Here is a 21478-nt window from a genome sequence, read left to right as displayed (position 1 = left end):
ATTCCATAATGCTATAGTTGCGAGTGAACACACTCACAAAGAACCCGACTTTTTATCATTTTGAATAACCCGGGTACGATTCACTATCGGACCCTGGCCAATTCTGAGAGCTGCATTTGTCATCCTCTCTTTTTTGAAAAGAAGGTCTCACTGTTGACCCCCACTGTCACCGGCAATCTACACACCCAACCCTAGTCAACTCTTTACGACAGTTCGACAAACGGGGACTTTCACCTCATTCTTCATTCTGCGAATCGGGACGGATCATCCTTCTTTCAGTTGTCCAGAGACCAATGGAATTTCGACGAAGTGACCGGATTCGTGGTGCAATACGCTTACCCTACAAGAAAAGAAAGCCACGTGGAACGATCTCTTGTTATATTCACACATGATGCAGGCTATTGGTACATCCGGGTGTGAACATTCTGCTGCACGCCGAGATGGATGCGTTCGCGTTCGCGAACCTTTATCAGCAGTCAAGCTCCCACCCACCAAGACGTCATGAACTACCTCGACAGAATGGCGAGCTTTGGAGTGCTTCCAGTAGCCAGTTAAATTACATGGGCTTCTGAAAACCACTATGCATGTCACGTGAAAAAAGAAAAAAAGTTGTGTACTGTGTGATACTAGTATTATCGCTCTACTCACTGACATACAAACATTCACTTGACGTCACTCGCTAGGTGCGCTGGCATCGGCCACCACGGTCGCCATCTTCGAGGTCTCCTTTTATCCCACGTAGGTGTCAGGTGCCGTCTGGCCCGACATTTCAGCGCGGGTTAGCAGCATTTTACAACTTTAAGGGGTCTTTTTGGCCGAAACTAGGGGTTATTTTTAGACTTTGGTGCTTTTGAAGCGCCGTAGGAATATTTTTTGTGTGTTTCAGTTCGTTTTTGACGCTATCGGACTTTTCCACCGCGGCCGCGTTGTTCCCTCGGCTCCATGCAGCGCTCCGTGTCGCGCGCCGTGCCCACGGCGGTAGCTCTTTTGCAAGAACTGAGATTTTTCTACTTTGGGGTTTTTGTAGCACGGTGTGATTACTCTTTGTTTTGTTTTGCTAGTTACCTTATTGTTTTTTCTCTAGCAGATTTTCTGCACTACGGCCGTGTAACCGTGTTACACGGCCGTAGTGCAGAACTGCACTACGGCCGTGTAACCCTGGTCCCGGGGTTCGTTTTGGGCTCTCGCCCAAAACGAACCCCGGGACCAGGGTTGGGGTACCAACCGTCACATTGGTGGCAGCGGTGGGACACCTTAGCTTTTGGGTTATCGGACGGGATCCTAAGAACTTTGAAGGGCACCCCCTTCCGGGTGGAACGTAAGTGCGGAGGCCTCTAATTTTGGCGATCATGGCGATGGACCAGGCAGGAGCCGTTTCGGGCCCTAGTATTACCCCTTTAAGCAGTATGGTGCCAGTTTTCATTGGAGACGGCAAAGGCGTAACCGTACATGACTTTGTAGATATGGTGGAGCAGGTAGCAGTGATGGGGTCATGGAAAGAGGTGCACAAGCTAGGGGTCGCCAGATGTAGGGTAGCGGGAGTAGCTTACGATTTCGTGTGGCGCGACGAACGCGCAAAAGACTCTAAGACGTTCACTGACCTAAGGGCTGCGCTTCTCAAGCGCTTTGACACTGAGCTGCCCGGTGTAAGGTTGCAGCGTTTTCTGGCTCCCCGTCAAAAAGACGACGAGGACGTGCAGACGTATGCCACGCGTCTTCAATCGTTGGGGACGGACACGTTTCGTGCTGATCGTGGCGGGGTGGCAGTTCCTGGGACGGAGGATCGAGCCGAAATCGCCAGGGAGCTGATGAAAGAGCAGCTTTGCTCGCAGTTTGTGCAGGGGTTAAAAGACCCAATTCGTCGTTTCGTGTTGTCTCGTCGGCCAGAGCGGTTTTAAAAGGCAGTCGAGGTGGCTACGCAGGAGAAGGCTAACGAGAGCCTGACTTCCAGGATTCAACCCGTGCGCGTGGTGGACAGCCCAGCGAAATCGACGAGTTGAGGGAGAGACTAGCTCGACTCGAAACACTGTTTTTGCAGAGAGAGGAACGGCCTCGCGGGGGATCCGGAAATCGAGGACGCCGCGCTCCTAGGTGCTACTCGTTTGGCGAGCCTGGTCACTTTGCTCGACAGTGTGATAGACAGACGGCACCACGCTCCATAGAGGGTAGTCGAGACACGGTTCCAAAAATTTTGTAAGCCCCCCTACCGCCCCGTTTGTAAAGAGGGACGAAGGGGACCGGAAAGAAAAAGAGGCCTGCGCGGGCTCGGTCACAGGGGAAAGGGCACAAAGGGAAACGCATGCTGACCCTCAGAGAAAAAACAATGAACGGAGATACGACACGGGTCCGTCTGAGATAATTGTTGAACGGTGTTCAGAGGAGTCGAGCCCCGTTGTTGAGTGTGAAGTGAATGGCTGCATTCTTAGAATGTTGGTGGACACGGGATCGCGGGTCACGTTGCTAAAAGAGGTAGCGTTAGGAAAAATGAAAGATAAAACGCTAAAGCCGTGCGCGGAACAAAAGAACAAAAGGTTTCACGGCAGCACCGGAGATGAGATTAAAGTAAAGGGTTGTTTCTGGCTGAAGATCAGCTTGGGGAACTGCCGCTTTGAGCATCCGTGTTTTGTAATCTGTGATGATTCAGCACTCGCTCTTGATAGAATCTTAGGACAGGACGTTCGTTCTGGGCAGGGAATAGATGTTTTGGTGACTCGGAGGGCACTAACGGTGGCGGGTCAAGAGGTCCCCATTGTGAACTGGCAATCTGCGGGGATCAAGAGCGGCGTGCTGGAGAAATTGCGCGCGGGGATCCCAGTTCGTCTGGCATCGCCGTGCACCATTCCCCCTTTGTCCGAGGTTCTCTGCTGGGCGAGGACGGCTGAAGAAATTCCTAAGGAGGAGCTGGGAGTGCTTGAGTCGGCTGACCTTCTGACTCACGGCATGGTGAATGATGGTGAATGACAGATCGAGAGTACCGATAGCCCTGCTTAACCTAAGTCGAGAAGAGCTGTTAGTCCCCAAAAACAAACCAGTGGCTTATTTTTATGGAGCCTCTGTCAGTAAGTCCGAGTAGGTCATGAGTGTGGGTGCTGCGAGTCCCCCGTCAGAGCCGACAGACGAAGAGTTGGAGATTAAGTTCAACCTCACGGAATAGCTGGGGAGTACAGAGCTCGCCTCATCGGCGTGATTCGAAAGCACCTGCCGGCATTTGCATGGGGTCCACTGGACCTGGGCCGCTGTGACGTTATTAAACACCGCATTGATACCTTGGATTCGAAACCCGTGTTTCAGCGTGCATACAGGATCCCATACTCCCAGAGGCGCGAGATGGATAATCAGGTGAAGGAGCTAGTGGAGAAGGGCATTGTGGAGCCGTCGAAGTCGCCTTGGGGGACTCCGGCGCTGCTGGTTGAAAAGTCAGATGGATCGTTTCGGCTTGTGGTGGACTATCGGAAGTTGAATGCCGTCACGCGAGTGGATCCATACCCTATTCCTGACATCCAGGAGACCCTGGCCCAGCTTGGCAGCGCTGGGTACTTCAGTGTCGTGGACTTAGCCTCTGGGTTTTGGCAGATTGAGATGGATTCCACAGACAAAGCTAAGACGGCATTTAACACTCCATCAGGCCACTACGAGTGGAACCGGATGCCAATGGGTCTCGTAAACAGTCCAGTGGTGTGGCAGAGGACTTCCGATGATATTCTCGAGGGGCTGTTGGGACAGTTCTGCCATGTTTACATGGACGATATTGTCATCTACAGTCGCGATTTCGACTCGCACTTGCGGGACATCGAGTTCGTCCTGCGAAGGTTTCAGGCGACTGGGCTGAAGTTGAGGCCCTCGAAGTGCCAGTTTTTGAGGCAGGAGGTTAAATATCTCGGACATATCGTATCCGCGGAGGGGGTTCGGCCCGACCCAGACAAAGAGGAAGCCGTACGAGATTTCCCGAGGCCGACTAAGGTGAGGGACGTGAGAGAGTCTTTGGGACTCGTTGGCTATTATCGGAGATTTATCAATAACTTTTCCAAGATCGCCAAGCCCCTGACCATGCTCACATCCAAGTCGGCTACCTTCGAGTTGGGTGATGATCAGCAGGAGGCTTTTCGGGAACTAAGAGACAAACTCCTTGCAGCACCGGTGCTTTGTTATCCAGATTTCGAGACACCCTTTGTTTTGGCGACGGGTGCTTCGCAATATGCACTTGGGGCTGTACTCTCACAGAAAAAGAATGGAGTTGAAAGACCCGTGGCCTACGCCAGTCGACAGCTGAACAGAGCCGAGCAAAACTACAGTGCGACAGAGCGGGAGTGTTTGGCACTGGTTTGGGCTGTGCGCCATTTTCGGTGCTATTTGTACGGCCGCCGCTTCCAAATAATAACTGAATGCAGGCCTCTGCGGTGGCTAATGAATGTGAGAGATCCCGGCTCTCGCCTAGCTCGGTGGAACCTGCAGTTGCAGGAATATGACTTTGAGATCGAACACAAGTCAGGAAATGGAAACACCAATGCGGACGCCCTCAGTCGATCGAGGGAGGCCTTTACGACAATAGGCGCCGTTGAGAGTTTTGTGCCGGTCATCGAGAGCGCTCGTATTAAGGAAGAGCAGAAAAAAGATCCGGGCCTCGCAAAAATTTTGAATAGGATGGCAGACGACACCGCCGACGAACGAGCCTATTTTAAGAACAGCGTAGGTGTCCTTTGTAAACGCCGACTAGGAAACAGTGAAGGTATGGCGCATGAGAGGGTTGTGATCCCACGAAATTTGGTTGACACGGTGCTGCGGGCCTATCACGATGCCCCATTCTCGAGACACTTTGGTGTCAGAAAGACGCTTGCAAAAATTAGTGCAAAGTATATTTGGACGGGAATGCGGAGGGATGTTAAAAGACACTGCGATTCCTGCGAGTCATGTCAGCTGCGGAAGACGGGACAGAGGAAGCAAGCGCCGATGGAGAGGTTCAACGAGGTCAGGGAGCCATTCGAGAGAACCGCACTTGACATAGTGGGACCTCTTCCGACTACTACAGAGGGAAACAAATATGTTCTCGTCTTTGTTGATCATTTTACGAAGTACTCGGAGGCTCTGCCCTTGAAGGACCAGAAGGCAGAAACGGTAGCTAGAGCCTTCGTGGAAAAGATAGTCCTGCGGCACGGTACTCCCCAGCAGCTTCTCACGGATCAGGGGACGAATTTTGTTTCGCGGCTGATGAAGGAGACGTGCCGAATCCTGAACATAAGAAAGCTAACAACAACTGCGTATCATCCTGAATCGAACGGTGCCGTAGAGCGACTCAACAAAACGCTAAAGGGGCTGCTGTCCCACCTCGTTAGCAGGGACTAGAGGCACTGGGATCATTGGATTCCGTACGTGTTATTTTCATATAACACTGCGGGACACGAGAGCACCAACGAGACCCCTTTTTTTGTGCCACGGCCGCGACCCACGACTACCCCACGAGATCCTCGACGCGCCGAGAGTGCCAAACTACGATAGTCTAATCGACTTCAAATCCGAGTTGGCGTTACGGCTACAGGCGGCTCACGACCTCGCTGGCGAGGCGTTGCGTTGCTCACAAGAAAGACGGAAGACCCTATATGATCGCGGATCACGAAATCCAGACTTTCGAGAGGGGGATCGCGTCTACCTGGACGTGCGCTATCCAGGGAGGGGCCTATCGCAAAAGTTGGGATCTAAATGGAGGGGCCCGTACCAGGTGGTTAAGCTCGATAGGCCGGTCACAATAAGGGTTAAAGAGCTGGCTACTGGAGCCAAGAGTACAGTGCATGTAAACCGGCTGAAGCTTGCTAATGACGACGCTCGTCCGGCCTCCTCTGGCGCCCCTTTGGCTGACAGTTTTCCCACCCCTTCCTGCACTGCCTTAGACGACAGTCTGCCTCGGTCGACGGCAGATGGCACAGACACAATTAGAGGGGAATTGGGTCAGATATACCTCCCGAAACTTGGGAGATGCTCGAACAAGCTCTGGCTCCACCGATGCTAGAGGTCCCGGGTGCTGCCTCGGGACCAGAGATCCAGACTGCACGTGTCCGTCCTCCTTCGAGCGGAGAGATCGTGGTTGAAAACTAGATCTGGGAGATGTGCTACCCTTCCGGTGGCGACCCCGTGGCTGTGCACCTTTGAGGGAGAAAGTTATTGGCTTGTTTTTTTGTGTATGCACCTGCCTGGTTTTATAAATTCTAGAGCGTTCACATTGACGTAAACTTTTAAATTGGAGGAGGGTGGAAGTGGTTAGGGTGGACTCTTGAAATAGATGCTTAGTATTGTGTTGAACGTAGTTCAAACAAAAAAAAAGTGGGGGCGAGTGTGACGATCGCGAGTTCCGAGAAGGCTGGTGTTTCGTGAAGCCGGGGTGTGACATTGACGTGTTCCGAGAATGACTGCCTCGCGGAGCCGGGGTGTGGCGGAACAAGAAACAGCGCGCCTGCAACCTTGGAGGGACCACCCGGGCTTTCCCGCATTCCGCGCTCGTCGGGAACAATGGGGGAATCGAGGGAAAGGAGAGAGAGAGAAGGGGACTCAACGGCCGTCGGTGGGGATTTTCGGCGGGGGCGGCAGTTGGAGGGCGCGTCGATTGACTTTGGATGCGTGGCGAGCGGCCAGCGGAAATAAGACAAAGAAGGAATGCCGTGCTGATTCCTGAGGCGGAAACAAGATTTTGACAAACGCGTTCCACGCAACTGCGACGACTGATCGCCAGCCAGCCCGGGACTCTACACGGGAGCCCCGGTTTGCCTGCCCCTGCGGTGTCCTGAACGCCTCGATAAGCACGTCGTCAACGCAAGAGCCCCGGTCTGCCAGTCGCCAACAAGCCCGTCGTCAACGCAAGAGCCCGGACTCTACACGGGAGCCCCGGTCTGCCTGTCGTCAACAAGCACGTCGTCAACGCAAGAGCCCCGGTCTGCCAGTCACCGACAAGCCCGTCGTCAACGCGAGAGCCCGGACTCTACACGGGAGCCCCGGTTTGCCTGTCGTCAACGAGCACGTCGTCAACAAAGCGTGAGCCCCTGTGTCACCGACCCTCCCTCCAATTTCTTACAATTAATTTTGTTGTATCTGTTCGCCGGTCTCCTCACTCGCTCTCGCCCAAAAGTAACCCCGGGACCAGGGTTGGGGTACCAACCGTCACAAGAGGTAGGGATTGAATACAGGATTCCTGGGTTCTGCAACGCAAGCATTTGCTCCGCGTGCTCCGAGCTAGTGTGCGCAAGCCTTTTTTTTTTTTCTTTTGGCTAGTGTGCGCCAGCCCACTCGGTCACTCGCCACAACGAAACATCATGAAGTGTGTGGAGGACGAGCTGGAGGGCGATATCCGCGACGTTGGACAGTGGAAGCGCGTGGTTGGGGTACTTTTCTCCGTGAAAGCCCAACGCCTTTCAGATGAAAGGCAGCTGGACCTGGATGCCGACGCACAGGAAAGAATTTCAAGTGACATCGGTCAGCAGCTGCATGCCAATGCCTTCACCATAGCCGCTCTCATGACCGACAACCTACCCGTGATCAGTCGAGAACTGTGGAGTTTCTAGAGGAACGAACGGTGGTTCCAAGAAACCTTGCCCTATATGGGCGAGTTCCATTTCAAGCAAGCCGTTTGTGTCTCTCCTGCCACCTTCAGATTCCGGCATGGTCTTGCAGGTGCCTCCTGGTCGTCGCTGCTTGTCGCGCAGGGGCCAAGGCAGGAAACTATTTTAGCCGCTTGTTTTTCTACAATGCACTACTTTCCTGCCAACAGAAAACAAGTGCGCATCTAATATTACTCCTATCAAAATAATACTAATTTTACTCAGCGTTAATTTCTTCTATTATTTTTAGTCCTTGAACAGTGATATCGAGATTACACACTCGGTCTACCGGAGCGAGCGTAGAGTGCTCCTCGAACTCACTTCATTGGAAGTGTGTTCTTCGAGCAGGGCTGGGGATTTGAGCTCAAGATCACTGGGTTCTCCAGCGCGAGCTTTCTCTCCACGTACTCCGATCTGGTGAGCGCTAGCCCAATCGGCCACCGATACCCCTTAATAAAGACAGGTTAAAAGAATTATACGTTTACAATTCTTTGTAATGCCGAATTGGAGCTTAGCTCTTGAGGAGGAGGGAGGAAGGGTACGAAGGGGAGGGCAAATACTTTACTATAGTCGGTTACAAGTCAAGAAGGTAGGAGAAGCTCCTCCCACAAGTGTGATGCGCCCGTTTCAAATCTCTCCGCGGTCGAAAGAAGAGTTCACTGGAAACGCTCCTTGTTCCGCTTCAATGGGTTCCCACTTGTCTCCGATCCCACTTTTTAAGAAAGCGACCTTTGTATTCATCGGAAAGGGAACCGAGCCCCTGAAAGCAGCCTTTGTATCCATCGGGGGGGAAGCTAATCCCCAAAAGTCGTATTTGTTTCCGTTGGTGGGGGAGAACTCTAATCTCCCTCTCGTGGCTTCCACAATGCTAAGTCAAAGTCGAAAGATAAAGCAAATATGTACAGAAAGGCAAGACCTTCCTCGCGCGTTGGCCGCGACGTCACGGAAACGGTGGGACGCTATTGGATGCGGAGGTGGCGGAGGGATATCTGATTCCCTTTGAGGGGCATTTGCCGCTACCTTCTTGACCTGTAATTGACTATAGGGGGAATACATTCCACTCCTCTCAAATACAATAGCCTCGGCGCGGACAGGTTTCCTGGCCTTGGCGAGAGCCTCTATCGTCAGGGAGGTCTCGGCTATCGATTATATTGATGTTCTACATACCAAATTTATTGTTGTGGACTTTTGAATAATGAAGGGACATTTCGTGGAATCGGAGTCGACACCGCCGCGGCCGCCACGAACATCCACGAGCACTTGCGGGTGGACCGACGCGGACCTCCACTCCGTCAGGGCTGGATTCGGCGCTGTAGGCGTTCTGTCTAATGCAAATGAGCAGAGTGGAATGTATTCCCCCTAGTGATGTATTTGGGGAGGGTATGGCAGCTGCTCCCCTTCCGTACCCCCCCATCCTCCTCTCCTGCTCCCATCCCACTTAGCGTAAAAATTTCGCTAAATTTCCCGCTAAATTAAGCCGGGAAATTTTCCCGCTGAATTGACGTGTGACGTCACATGACACGTCACCTGAAATTTTAAATGTGACGTCACGTGACGTCACATGGGTAAAATTTTCCCTCTAAATTTAGCAATAAATTTGTCCACCAAACTTATCATAAACTTTTACCGCAAAATTTAGCGGGAAAATTTTACCCTCGTGACGCCACACGTGACATTACGCGTGACGTGATTTTGGGAAACAGCCCTTAATGCAACGTGCAGTTATGCCGACGCCGCTCAACTCATAAACGGGTTCCTATGAGCTGTGCTCTAAAACAACGTTACATTAATGAACGATTTTACGCCAGTTCGATGATTCTCATCGATCACTGCAAGCCAAGATAAAGAACGAAGCATATCCAACTTTGGCGTTCCGCTTCGTTCCGTGGAAGTCTACGAGGAGGCCCTGAAACTGCCGAATTAGTTCATAATTATCCAGTTGTCTCAAATAGTTACATGCTGAAACAAAAGTAGGCTCCATCATTCTCTGCTAACCAAGATAGCCGTTGAATGATTGACTTTGTCGTCGTCTTTTTATCAATTCAAGCTGCGCTAATCTTGGTTCAGATCAGCCTAAACTTCAAGTTCACCCCACTATTTTTTTTTTTTTTTTGCAATGCCACTCTTCTAGATGTCTTCTCTTCCACGAATTTCTTTTTTTATATACAATAAAACTTACGCCACCCTTTTGGTTTCTGTGCTGTCATGTTTCAACGTTGAAACAATCCTATGATGCCACGCACTCGATCGAACGAAGTGAGTTCGTCAAACTCACTCGAAGCCCAGTGTGCTCCTCAGGAAGGAGCCGTGTGGCACACTACAAAAATGACACTAAGAGCGAAGTGCACTCGCTTCTAGTGACACTAAACTAGCCCGTCTGACAGGGGTATAAATAATTTTGAGATGATATTAAATTATCTCCCTATTTATTTTAAATGATCGGAATCACAACCGATCATAGAAGTTGTAACGGTTGATTAATAGCACGTTTGTTAAAAAATGTGTGTTGAAAATCCTCCTTTGCCCACAAGGTCAGGAAGTTGTAAAAAACCTAAAGAAAACAAAACAAAACAAAACAAAAAATTGATGGAAGTATTGTGGTCGTTTATAAGATAGATAACACGAAATGCACTGGCGATATTTGTAATCTTGTTACAAATATTTTGCGGGTGTATTTTTCTTTATGTCTTCCAGTAATTTACGTAATCGATTCCAAAATTCAACGGTAAAGGGACACGATTATTTACACTGCACATTTTGTTTGTGTTTGCCATCTTTGCAGGGCACGATAAATATTGGAAGATATACAAACAAGGACAATCGCGACATTCTAGATTCAAGTATAATATATTCATTTTATTATTTATTTATTCAGTTATTAAAGTCAACAAGCTGTCAACGAAGCACCAAGTAGATATAATAAAATACATAATATTTCGGAACAATGAAAGCCTCTTTATATCTTTTTCAGTTTTTAAAACATCATATAATTTTTCGAGATATTTGGCCGATTAAGTCCGCACCCTTAACTCCTACTCCGAAGCTCCAAGTTTCATCTTACGGGCGCAGCAACTGAACAAATCGCAGCGCACATGTTTGCGACACACCGAAACTATCGACGAGCTGCATGAGCCACTTCCGACCGCACGGCTTTGACGAACCGAACATCTCGTGGATACGGGTGACAGAAGGCGAAACATTTCTAAGCTAAATTAATTAGGCCTGAGTGGAGCGGCAGAGTGTGAAGTAACAGAGACGAAGATGTTACGAAGTTTTCAAATGTATTAATATTTCTGAGAGGCTTGACGACCCCGCGAACATCTGCGGAATGTTACTTTTACCGATCTAATGATTATGCATTGTGTTCAAATTTAAATTAAAGACAACATTTTGTTAACTCGTTCGCCGTCGAAGGAAACTGTCGAACTTGCCAGATGCCGTACGAGACGAAGCCCGTCAATGCGCTATAGACCGGCACACCACCGTCCAATAGACGCCACGTCAATTCGCTTTTAGGCAAGATGCATGAAAAACCCTGTTTCGCAACGGTAACTGATGTTTGGACTTTTAAGTTAAGTTTCTTTATTCGCTAGGCTAATCATTCTAAAAAGGGCTGCGGTTCGACAGTATCCTGATCTCAACAACATGATTCTTGTTGTTGTATGGGTACGCTACCAATCTACAGATAAATTCGTTTTCAGGCGAGATGCACGAAAACACTCTTCCGGAAGGCTAATTCCTTTCGGCTTTCTAATTAAACTGTTTTTACCCGATTAAACACTGTTCAACTGAAAATGGGCACCGGTCCTACTGTGTCATTAATTTCCGCATCTATTCTGGCAGTACAGACATCTTGTTTTCGAACGTCACGCCACGGAGCGCGAAGAAGTCGTTCGCGCTGCGAGAAAAACTCGGTGCACGAAGTGTGCGCTCCACTGTGAGTCTCCGGCGGGGCTCTTGTCCGTTTAGGGAACGGAACACCAAACTTTCGCATGACTACAATTATTTTACCGAGTTAGGAAGATTTCTGCCTGGGATAAAGTTTTTCCACAATCACATAAGTCAAACGAAGCTATGATATCCAGGGAAATAGAAAAGACATCGTTTGACATAATTGAGAAAACAACAAAAGCTAATTCATTCCATGCAAACTGTTTTTCGGGAAAAATGAGATGAAAAATTCTGCAATCTTATGCCTAAATTCACTAATATGAACTACACAGGCGTATCGATAATATAGGGAGAACATTTATTGTCACGTGGGATGCCAGTCTGAAACTGAAATAAACTATTGAAAAACTTCAAAGAAGACTTGCTCTCCGGCACTCCAATTTACTCGAGTTCAAGATTTATCTTGAGTGCTTGGTGTTTAGCCGCTTTGATTTTATAGTTTCTTTAGTTAATTTTTGTGGATATTAGTTGGGGGGGGGGGGGGGGTTCATTACAGTGCAGATGTACTGTACTATAGGTAGCGCTTTTTTATATAGCAGCTCCAGCGTCACCTGTTAAAAGTTATGAATGTTTCGATGCCAATGTTTGCGGTGTAACGAGCCTCGTTAGTTTCGTTGAGTCCGTTCAAATAGTCGGATACTGCCAGGAAGACCTAGAATCAACAATTCCAACGCGAAAAAGAGCACGGCGACTCACACGAACGCCAACATCCCATTCTGATTGTTTGTTTTTGGGCGACGGCGAGCTTTTTGCCCACACCCCCTTCGCGCACGCGCGGCGTCGGTGGCGTCCGCTAGGGGCGCTCCGGTTTGTTTGTATTTGTATATCTGAGACGGAGGCGGCTACGTTGGGCCTTCGGTTCAACAGCGAAAAGTCGGCAGTCCTTCTATTAGCCGGGTCCGAAGAGGCTAAATTAAAGTATGGTGCTGAACGGCGTGCAAGCACAGGTACAGGAGTCGTAAAAATACCTGGGAGTTGTGCTGACCAACAAGCCGGAGTGCTTGTCCGAGATTTATGCTCACCTCCGACAGGCAGGCGTGCGAGGTACGAATGCACTCCGAAAGCGTAATCATTGGAGTTGCAATCGTTTTCTGGTGACTCGCGAACTCTTGAAGGCGGTCGTGGTGCCTGGTTTCACCTTCGCCAACGTGGTGCTTTGTGTCCCTGGCCACAGTGCGGGAAGTCAAGGAACGTGGTCAACGAGAGGTCGGAAGGCAGACTCTGGGCTGTCATGGAATGGTGGCCACCGAGGCAGTCCAAGGAGATGGTTGTTGGTCGTTTTTTGATGCCAGGGAGGCGACAATAAGATAGCCTATGACAGCCGTCTCCGTCTCATGGACCGCGGCCGTTGGGCCAAGAGACTCTTCATCTACACATATCTGACGGGAGTGCAGACTGGCTGGAGGAAGCAGCTCTATCAGTCAGAGATACGGCTTCTTTTCAAACCCTCTAACTATTACATCAGATAGAAAGCGGGAACTGGAGATACGAAACAAGATAAGAGAGGTGGAGGCAGCTCTGTGGGCAGAAGCGGCAAAGTCCAAGTCCATACATGTACCATCGATATAGGTACGAAATTTCGTCAGAGTCTAGAGTATACGACCACAGCCATTGGCGGCCGGCTCCTCTTTGAGTTGGGCGCTGAAGGGCTGCGAACGCAGGTGTATCGCCGTTGCTTCGACCAGACGGTGGAATATCCAGCATGCCGAGTGTGTGGTCTGGCGGATGAGACAATTGAACCCCTTCCATTTTCGCGCACTGCTCTGCAATCAATTCAACCGGAGAAGTGTGCACAGGCATCCCGGGAGTTCGCACTGGCAGAGGCATTCGGCTTTGGGTCTGCTTCCAGCTCAGTGGCAGGCTCTGCGGGTGGGACTAACGGCAACAACAACGCCGACGCATCACCCATAACCAACGGAGGGTGGCAGAGCTGGTGGAAACCACGAAGCGAAGACTCGAGAACTGGTGGATACCAGTTCACCTACGGGGATAACCGAATCCCCACTGGCTAGGTCTCAAACTCTACGGTACCACCTGATACAAATGCTGCAGACCTTCGTCATCATCATCATCAACTAACATGAGTTGGTGTATATACCTGCACACCATCGTTCCATAGACTGCAAGTCAATTCGTTTTCAGGCGCGAGACATGGAAAAGCCTTTTCCGCAACGCTAACAATTTTTCTGTTTTTTAATCGATCTATCTTTATTTGCTGGGCCAAGCATTTCAAAAATGGCTTCGGTTCGACTGTCTCCTCATTTCGACAACTTGTCTGTCGCTGCGCCATCGATACGCTTCCAATCGAATGATAAATGAGTTTTCAGGTGAGATACACGAATGTACTTTATCCGGAACGCTAATTTCTGAAATGACTTTGAAATTAAACCGCATTTACCTGCTGGATTAAGCACTGTTCAACTGAGAACGGGCAGAAGGGGCAGCGATCCTACACTGCCTTTCGTTTGGAAAGTAATTCTGTCAGCACAGACATCCTGTTTGAGGACACGACGTCAAGGAGCGCCAACGAGTCATTCACGCTGCGAGAAAAACAGGGTGCACGAAGCGCGCTTGGGTGTCAGCCTCCGGCGGTGCTCCTGTCCGTTTAGGGAACGGAGTACCAAACTTTGGCGCTCCGGAGCACGGAATTAACGTTCCCATTCAAAGCATTGCAACACATTTTCTTGATATTCTAAGTACTCCTTGCATTCATAACCTAACATAAAAAAAAAAGAAATCAAAAGATACACGAAACCCTACCCCTCGGATTACAACGAGGTCTGCATATCCTAGGAATAAAATTGTTTTATTGAATTAGCAAAATTTCTGCGTGGGATCTATTTTTTTACAGATTCATATTAGTCAAATTAACCTATGATTTCCAGAGCAGTATAAAAAGCGTCATTTGAAAATAACTGAGAAAACATCAGAAGGTATTCCGTTCCATTTCATAACTGTTTTTGCTAAAAAAAAATAATTCTTGCAAACTGCACTTTTGCACCTGCATTCACCCACTTTATGAATATGATCCACACTCGCGAAAAGGTAATATTTACAGAACAGGTGGTTTCAGGTGCAATGCCAGTCTGGGAGTGAAATTCACTGTTAATAAACTTCAAACGACGACTGCCTTCGCGGCATTTTAATATCCTCCATTTCAACTCTGTCCTTCAGCGCGAAGTACTGAACTATCTACTTTACTGATTCTCCTAAAACATACCTAGCTAAAATATTCTAAAATTTTTCTTGTTTATTTTTATCTATAGTATTTTTTGTGTCCCACGCGATACTGGCATATTCAAAAACAGGTATCACGTTTGCTTTACAAAACAGTTCCCCCGTCACATGCGGAACGTTACGCGCTTTTCGACAAAAGAAACCCAACGATTTTAAACGGTTCGCTGCGGTATAATCTACATGCCGATTTCAATACCACGAGGATATGAGCTAAACATCTAGATACTGATATTATGTGGCTGTTTTAAAGGGATACTACAACAAAATTTCGGCGCTCATTTTTTAATCTATATGTGTTCAAAAAAGCACCATGAAAGTGAACATACCAATATCTTGTTCAAAAAGTCACGAAAGGGAATTTTAAAACGAATTAAACGATTAGCAAAGAGCACCTGGTGGATGTCGCTAACGCCTCGCTTGCAATGCCCGTCTAGCAACCTTGGCAGCTAGTGACGGAGGTTGTCTTGCCTCCGGCTACGACGATAGAAGAGGGGCAGGAGAAAATTCCCTCTTCCCGAGAATGCCTTTTGTGTGTCACAGAAGTCGCTAGTGTCCCCCTACAAGATTATAGAAGATTAACCCGTCACTCAAAATTTGTTCAAAAGCTGCCCTTTCAGTGGCTGGAACGACTAGGCCATCCTCTCGACGTCAGCCTCGCCGTAGCTTTGCTCGTCTTGAGACGACCTACGTCACGATTGCGTTGGATGTCACGTGGTCTCCGCTGGGCCTTCTCCGAGCGCTTGCCAGAGTGGGCCGTTTATAACGAAAAATACAGCCACTAGGCTCCAAATACAAACGTGCGATTGTTATTTACGGATATTGAGGATCATATTCAACCTATTTTTGAAGACGACGGGAATATTTCAAATTTCGTTGAAGTATCCCTTTAAAACAAGTGCAGTTGATTTCGTTAAAATAATTGGTGGTAGATTGTTTTCTAGAGGAAGACATGCATATGGTTTTATGTAGATTTAATTTCATTCGCCATTATATCGATATATCAATTTTAACTTGATTCTTTGTATGATGAGGTTGTCCATTTATTTATATTACTTCTCTATATAACATGCAATGATCGGCGAACGTTCTCATGAATGAAGTAACTGACTCATCAAAATCGTTCATATAAAATTAAAAGTATTGCAGATCCTAATTGTTAATCGTTAAATTTTTGAGTTGGGAAAACGATGCGTCAGCCAGCCCTCAGTGAACTGTTGGATGAGGAAACCTTATAATTGAATAGGTCCTTGTGCAATTAAGTTATTTTATAGTTTGTAATTGTGCCGTTTTATTTTATTTGTTTTGTGCTTAAGCTATATGCACTTTATCTTTATGCTGTGTTCCTGGCGAACTCTTACAGCATGGATTTTACTAAGCGGTCTGGTGGTCGCACTTAGAGCTGGTGGCAGCTGGTTAAAAAGCGCTGCAGACATAGGTCCCGCTACCAAGCGTAAAAGCCTCGTAACAGACAGCAGAGCTTCAGACCATTCATTTTCTTCACAAAGGAACCGTATATATCATCCACTTCTAACAGACGCATGGCAAGTAAGGTTTCAGGCATAAAAATACACCGGAAGTGTGGCTTTCTCCTTGACCGGAAGCCTATGATTCGCGATGTAATCGCACATAGTTACAACAGCCACATTGCGACGTTCTGCGGCGCCACGAACCAGACATTGTCTGTCTATAGCTCTACGGTTTTGGTTCTACACCGGGGTGCCATTTTTCTTCTCGTACGAACATAAGCCAGTCAGAGAACCAAAGCACCATCTCCCTAAAGTGCAATGATGCTATTTTAAACGCCCATTTTGTCCCATTGACACTGCTCGCATAAGATCAGAGTCCATACCGTCCTCGCACAATATGGGCAAATTCCTCTAATTCTATTCCCATTCCATTCATTCCACTTCTGCACCCTCCCATTCCCTTTCCATTCTGCACCCTAAGAAAAAGTGAGCACTCCCCCTAGTCATTATGCGCTTTGACGGCTGTAACGACCCCACAGGCTTACTTAACTACCCACTGGGCTTGAGCCATTGAGCGTTACCACCCCGTTGGCAGGTGACAAGCATGGGGTAGTCACGTTTTATAAACTCTTGAATTGAACATTCAAGTGCATGCAGTCGTTCAATAGTAAACGTCACTTCAAAAATCTCAAAAATTACTTGAAACTTGTTTTCTTTGTGCGTTGGTTGCCATCTATTCAAATTTGAACCGGTCGAAACAGGCGTGTGGCTCAGTTCGCCTATACTGGAAGAAAACGAACATTGCCAAAGAGTACAGGCAACCTTGGTAGACAGCTACTAAAACCCGAGGCAGAAAAAAAGTATCGCGGTTGTCCTTTCTGGGTTCCGTCGCGGGTTTTACCGGTTTTGCCATGTACTGCTAGTAAACAGCTGGCAGCTGGCGTCGTGCTCGAGGTATTTAACCAAATCTCTAGAAAAGCACAGGAAGCTACGCACAGGGGTGAGTCGACTGGAATGTTCGCCCGACGAGATAATCTTGTCGTGTTTTATTGTGCGGTTCAGTAAAGAGCGTGCTCTCAATAAATGTGCGATCGGTCAGTTCTGCGTGCAGATCAGTTGCAAATGGCCTCCTCAGCTCCGCCGAACTTGCACGCCTGTCATACCCAATTCTTTTGCTTTCAAGTGCCATGAAGTATGAAGCATTGAACACCACGACTGAGGCCGGACAGGACGAACGTACACATATATCTGGGATCATGCCCGTGTATTTCGGAATTTCTTTGTCTTGGGTTATATGATTCGCCTTCACTGGCTCATTTGGCACATTTCATCAAGCACACTCGATAAAAAATGCGTCAAACAAGTGTGTGTCATCCAAGGTGGAGTACTTTGAAGGGGACTAGGATTTCAGGCCTTTGGGCATGAGTTCCTTTTACCTATATAAAAGATTCCAAGTAAATTTCCAAAAGTAAGGCGTTGGCAAATATACACGTGCTATGTAATTAGATTTCTTTTTTTTAGAAAAAGTACTGCTATAGAGGCCAGCAGGTGCAGCGCAGAGAACGATGTTTTCGGTGTTCCTTGATGCTTGAGGCCGGTTCGGACACTTGCGTTTGAATGCGTTTAACAGTGTTGCGTCGAGAACCGAAAGCGACTCACCTCTCTCTGCTTCGTATGAAGCGTGGAATACAATTCAAGGAATCGTCTTGGCACGCGATATAAGCAGTGCAATTTTGCACTGTCCTCTTGGCGCGAGCGCGAGCACATAGAACGGATATTTGAAAGACACACGCTCGAGCAGAAACAATTGTAGCGAAAAGAAGAAAACTGAAACAACGCTTCGGGGAGGACCGGCGGACGGCCTCCCTAGAGCACTATATAGCTCCTACGGAGCAGAGTAGCGCAATCCTTTGAACCCCGTGTTTTGCCGACAACATGGCCGACAGAGCGGCTCGGCGCGAGTCACGTGGTACTCAGGGTTCCAGGAGGCGGCCCGCCCTATGGGATAATACATGGAGATCGACATAACGCGGCTGATTAAAAAACTAACGGCGAGTTCACATTTTTCAAAACTAGCCTGTCGTGAAGTTAGTAAAGCGCTAAACACTTTATCAAAGTTTTAATAATATCGGATGCGTGTGCAAATTTTTAGAAGGCAATTTCCAAGGCAATGGCGTTTGGAGCAGACGATTTTTGCTCGCAGCGGAGATGGGCTTTTCGGGTTGGCCGGAGCGGGTCACGTGAATGGTGTGACGTCGCCGTGTCGTCTGCTGCATGACGCCGCTCAGGCAATTTTTTAAAAAAAGTTACGTCCTTGTATGGCACAAAACTTATCGCATATTATTCTAAAATGTTTCATTATTATGTCAAAAATGATTTCCATTCCGCACATCCCCACAAAACTGAAGAAACAACGATTTTCTCACGTTCTCCATGCATTTCTGACCGCAGTTGGAACCCTCCGGGCGTTCGCCGCTAGTCGCCGAGAGACGGCGTTCTAGATTGCGCTACTCTGCTCCGAAGGAGCTATATAGTGCTCTAGGCCTCCCTAGAATCATGTGCGCGCGCTCAGTGTACTCAACATTTACTCAACCGCCGCTGAAGTCGTCCGGATATGTAAAAAGAGAAAAGAAAATGCATCAGCGTGTTCAGAAAGTTGTGATTGCAGAAATTGGTTTCGATAATTAATACAAATAATTAAACAGGCTTCTGTATACTTGAAGTGTAGGCAAGCGAGAAAACGAAACTGATCAAAACGTGACGTGTAGCGACAATCCAATTTGATTTAGAACCTGCAGTTTACTTTTGCAATGGATTACATTAGAGATACGAGCGCTTTCCTAAGGGCAGTAGAGGAAAATAATATATACGGATAAATCTCGCACAGTCTTTTTGTATTTATGCAAAATATGAGAATGGTCACCATCCTAATCGGTAGCAGAAAATACAGCCGTACATAGGCTGGTGGTGTCGTCTAGTCGTGTGTATAGGAATGTAGAGTGTCAATGTCTCATACGGGGATGGGCAAAATACATGAAAATATGTATCGAAATAGAAATACAAAATACTTCGTCAAAAATGTATTCAATTAAAAATCTAATTACACTTCCAAAAAAGCATTTAAGTACAAGATACAAATACAACCAAACGTATTTGGTCTCCTCCAAATACATTCCTCAAAATTTGCGTCAGCGACTTCAGGGCACCTGCAACGGGTTTCTGGGTATCTCATTTTAATTTTTCATCGCACACTCGGGAGTTAGTCTGCGAGGCTCTAGTAATGTAATAGAAATATAATCACAAAAAAATGTAATCAGCTTGGACGTAATAGGTGAAAAAGTACAGAGCTTCAAGCAGCTTTTTTTGTCGATTACATTTTAGTATAGACCAACAAAGAACTGAGACGACCAAGACGCGCAGCACTAGCTAGAGAATGTTTTATCGTTGCAACTCGAACCAGTTACGAAAATCTGGACGACCCGCGCTTTTAGAATGTTCCAGGCAAAAATATGGATGGAAATCAGACTGGAAAGCATCACAAGTTGTCACACGCACTTATTTAGTCAGTCTTCCTGTGAACGTCGATTTCATCACTATTCTTGCCCTGGTCTACCACCGTAATCACAGTCACTAAACGCTTGTGCTTGATTGAGAGACACTGCATTCGGTGCAGAACATAGTTTTCTTCCTGCTCTGCACAGTACCATTAATGCATTTTTGCCCATAAAAATGTATTTAATTACAATTTTATTCGAAATACCCACGTTTTAGTATTTAAATACACACGTAAAAAACATTACCCAATTTGTAATTAAATACAAATGCAAAATACACAAAGTATTTTAAATACGTATTTCAAATACATGTATTTGAAATACTGCCCATCCCTGGTCTCATGTCATACCTTGGGCTGTTTGTGAACTTGTTCATGTATAACATTGTATGGTGTCTGTATGTCGCGTATGTGTGACGTGTGGTGTGGAATATTACGCACGTGCTTGTCTGGCGAGACTCAGAACAAAGCCTGTTGGTGTCTTTTTTTCTTAGTTTGAGCGCTGTCCGTTAGGTGGCGCGTGTCTCCGCCCAATTCAAGGAGTTCCGCGTTTATGTGTCTATTTATATGAGTGAAAAACATGGAGGCGTTCATGGCTCCACGGAGCAGTCACGAAGGGTTCGGTTCTCGGCCTCTCGTCCCAGTACGGTCAGTCCCATAGCCAGTTGAACGGGTGTTCCGTGCGGTGAATAGTGCGCGCACAGACGCGGTGGGGATTACCAGGGACTTGAAAGTGGATAACGAATGCTAACAGGTGAGCAGGAGCGTTGAACGATTGGAACCGACGGCGCTTGATTCGGCGATGCCTGGCCTCGTCGCTGTCAACCGAAAACGCCGGATCACTTGCGGCAAGCACAGCAAGCAGATTCTCTGTTCAATAAAGACATCATTTCAGTTGTCGCTATACGATTCCTTCGTTGAATGTTTTTTTGCTGCAAAGTAAATGCAGCCGGCCGCGCGAAAGCGGTCGCCGACAAAAACCCCCGAATGCCCCCCCCCCCCCCCCCCAACCACACACACACACACACACACATCGCCGCCCCTACTGGTAATAGGTGCGGTGCCGGTGCTTCGAGGCGCGTTTTGGAGCGCTTTAGTGCGCACGGAAGGCAGCGAACGGGCGTACGCACTTGATAACCGTATTTTAGCAAAAAGAAGTCCAGATCGCTAGGCCTTACTGGTATTGCTCTTCTGTCGCTTGCCAGCCGCCATGTTGCTTTTGAAGGTGCTCACTGTGACTACCTGTTGATTGCATGCCGTGTGACTACCCATAAGGTCGTTAGTATTACTAAGGGGGGGGGGGGGGGGGTAGCGATATCTGTGACGGCTTCCGACTATTCTGTTGTTGAGAGTGTGGGGTCGCGAAAGGGCGGTATGATTCCGTAATCTTTCTTACTCCGAAGTGACAACTCCGCAACATTGTTAAAGTGGACGCCCCTCAAAAATCTTTGACAATTACGATAAACAAAAACATAGCGCGTTGAGATGTTTTGTACGTAACATGAAAATGCATTCAACCTTCGGGCGATTTTATTATGTTCTTAATTATTTCAATTTCGTTGTTCTTGATAGAGTGAGTTTTAACCGCGGTTCTCGGGTTCTACTCGATCTGCAAAACTGTTAATCTACCTCACGGTGTGATCTACCTCGACCCTTCACACCTCATGACAGAGACACTTTCAAGTGGAGGA

The sequence above is a fragment of the Ixodes scapularis genome, unplaced genomic scaffold, assembly GCF_016920785.2.
Source record: "Ixodes scapularis isolate PalLabHiFi unplaced genomic scaffold, ASM1692078v2 PGA_scaffold5__190_contigs__length_132052651, whole genome shotgun sequence".
Lineage (NCBI taxonomy): Eukaryota > Metazoa > Arthropoda > Arachnida > Ixodida > Ixodidae > Ixodes > Ixodes scapularis.
This window is presented reverse-complemented; position numbering follows the sequence as displayed.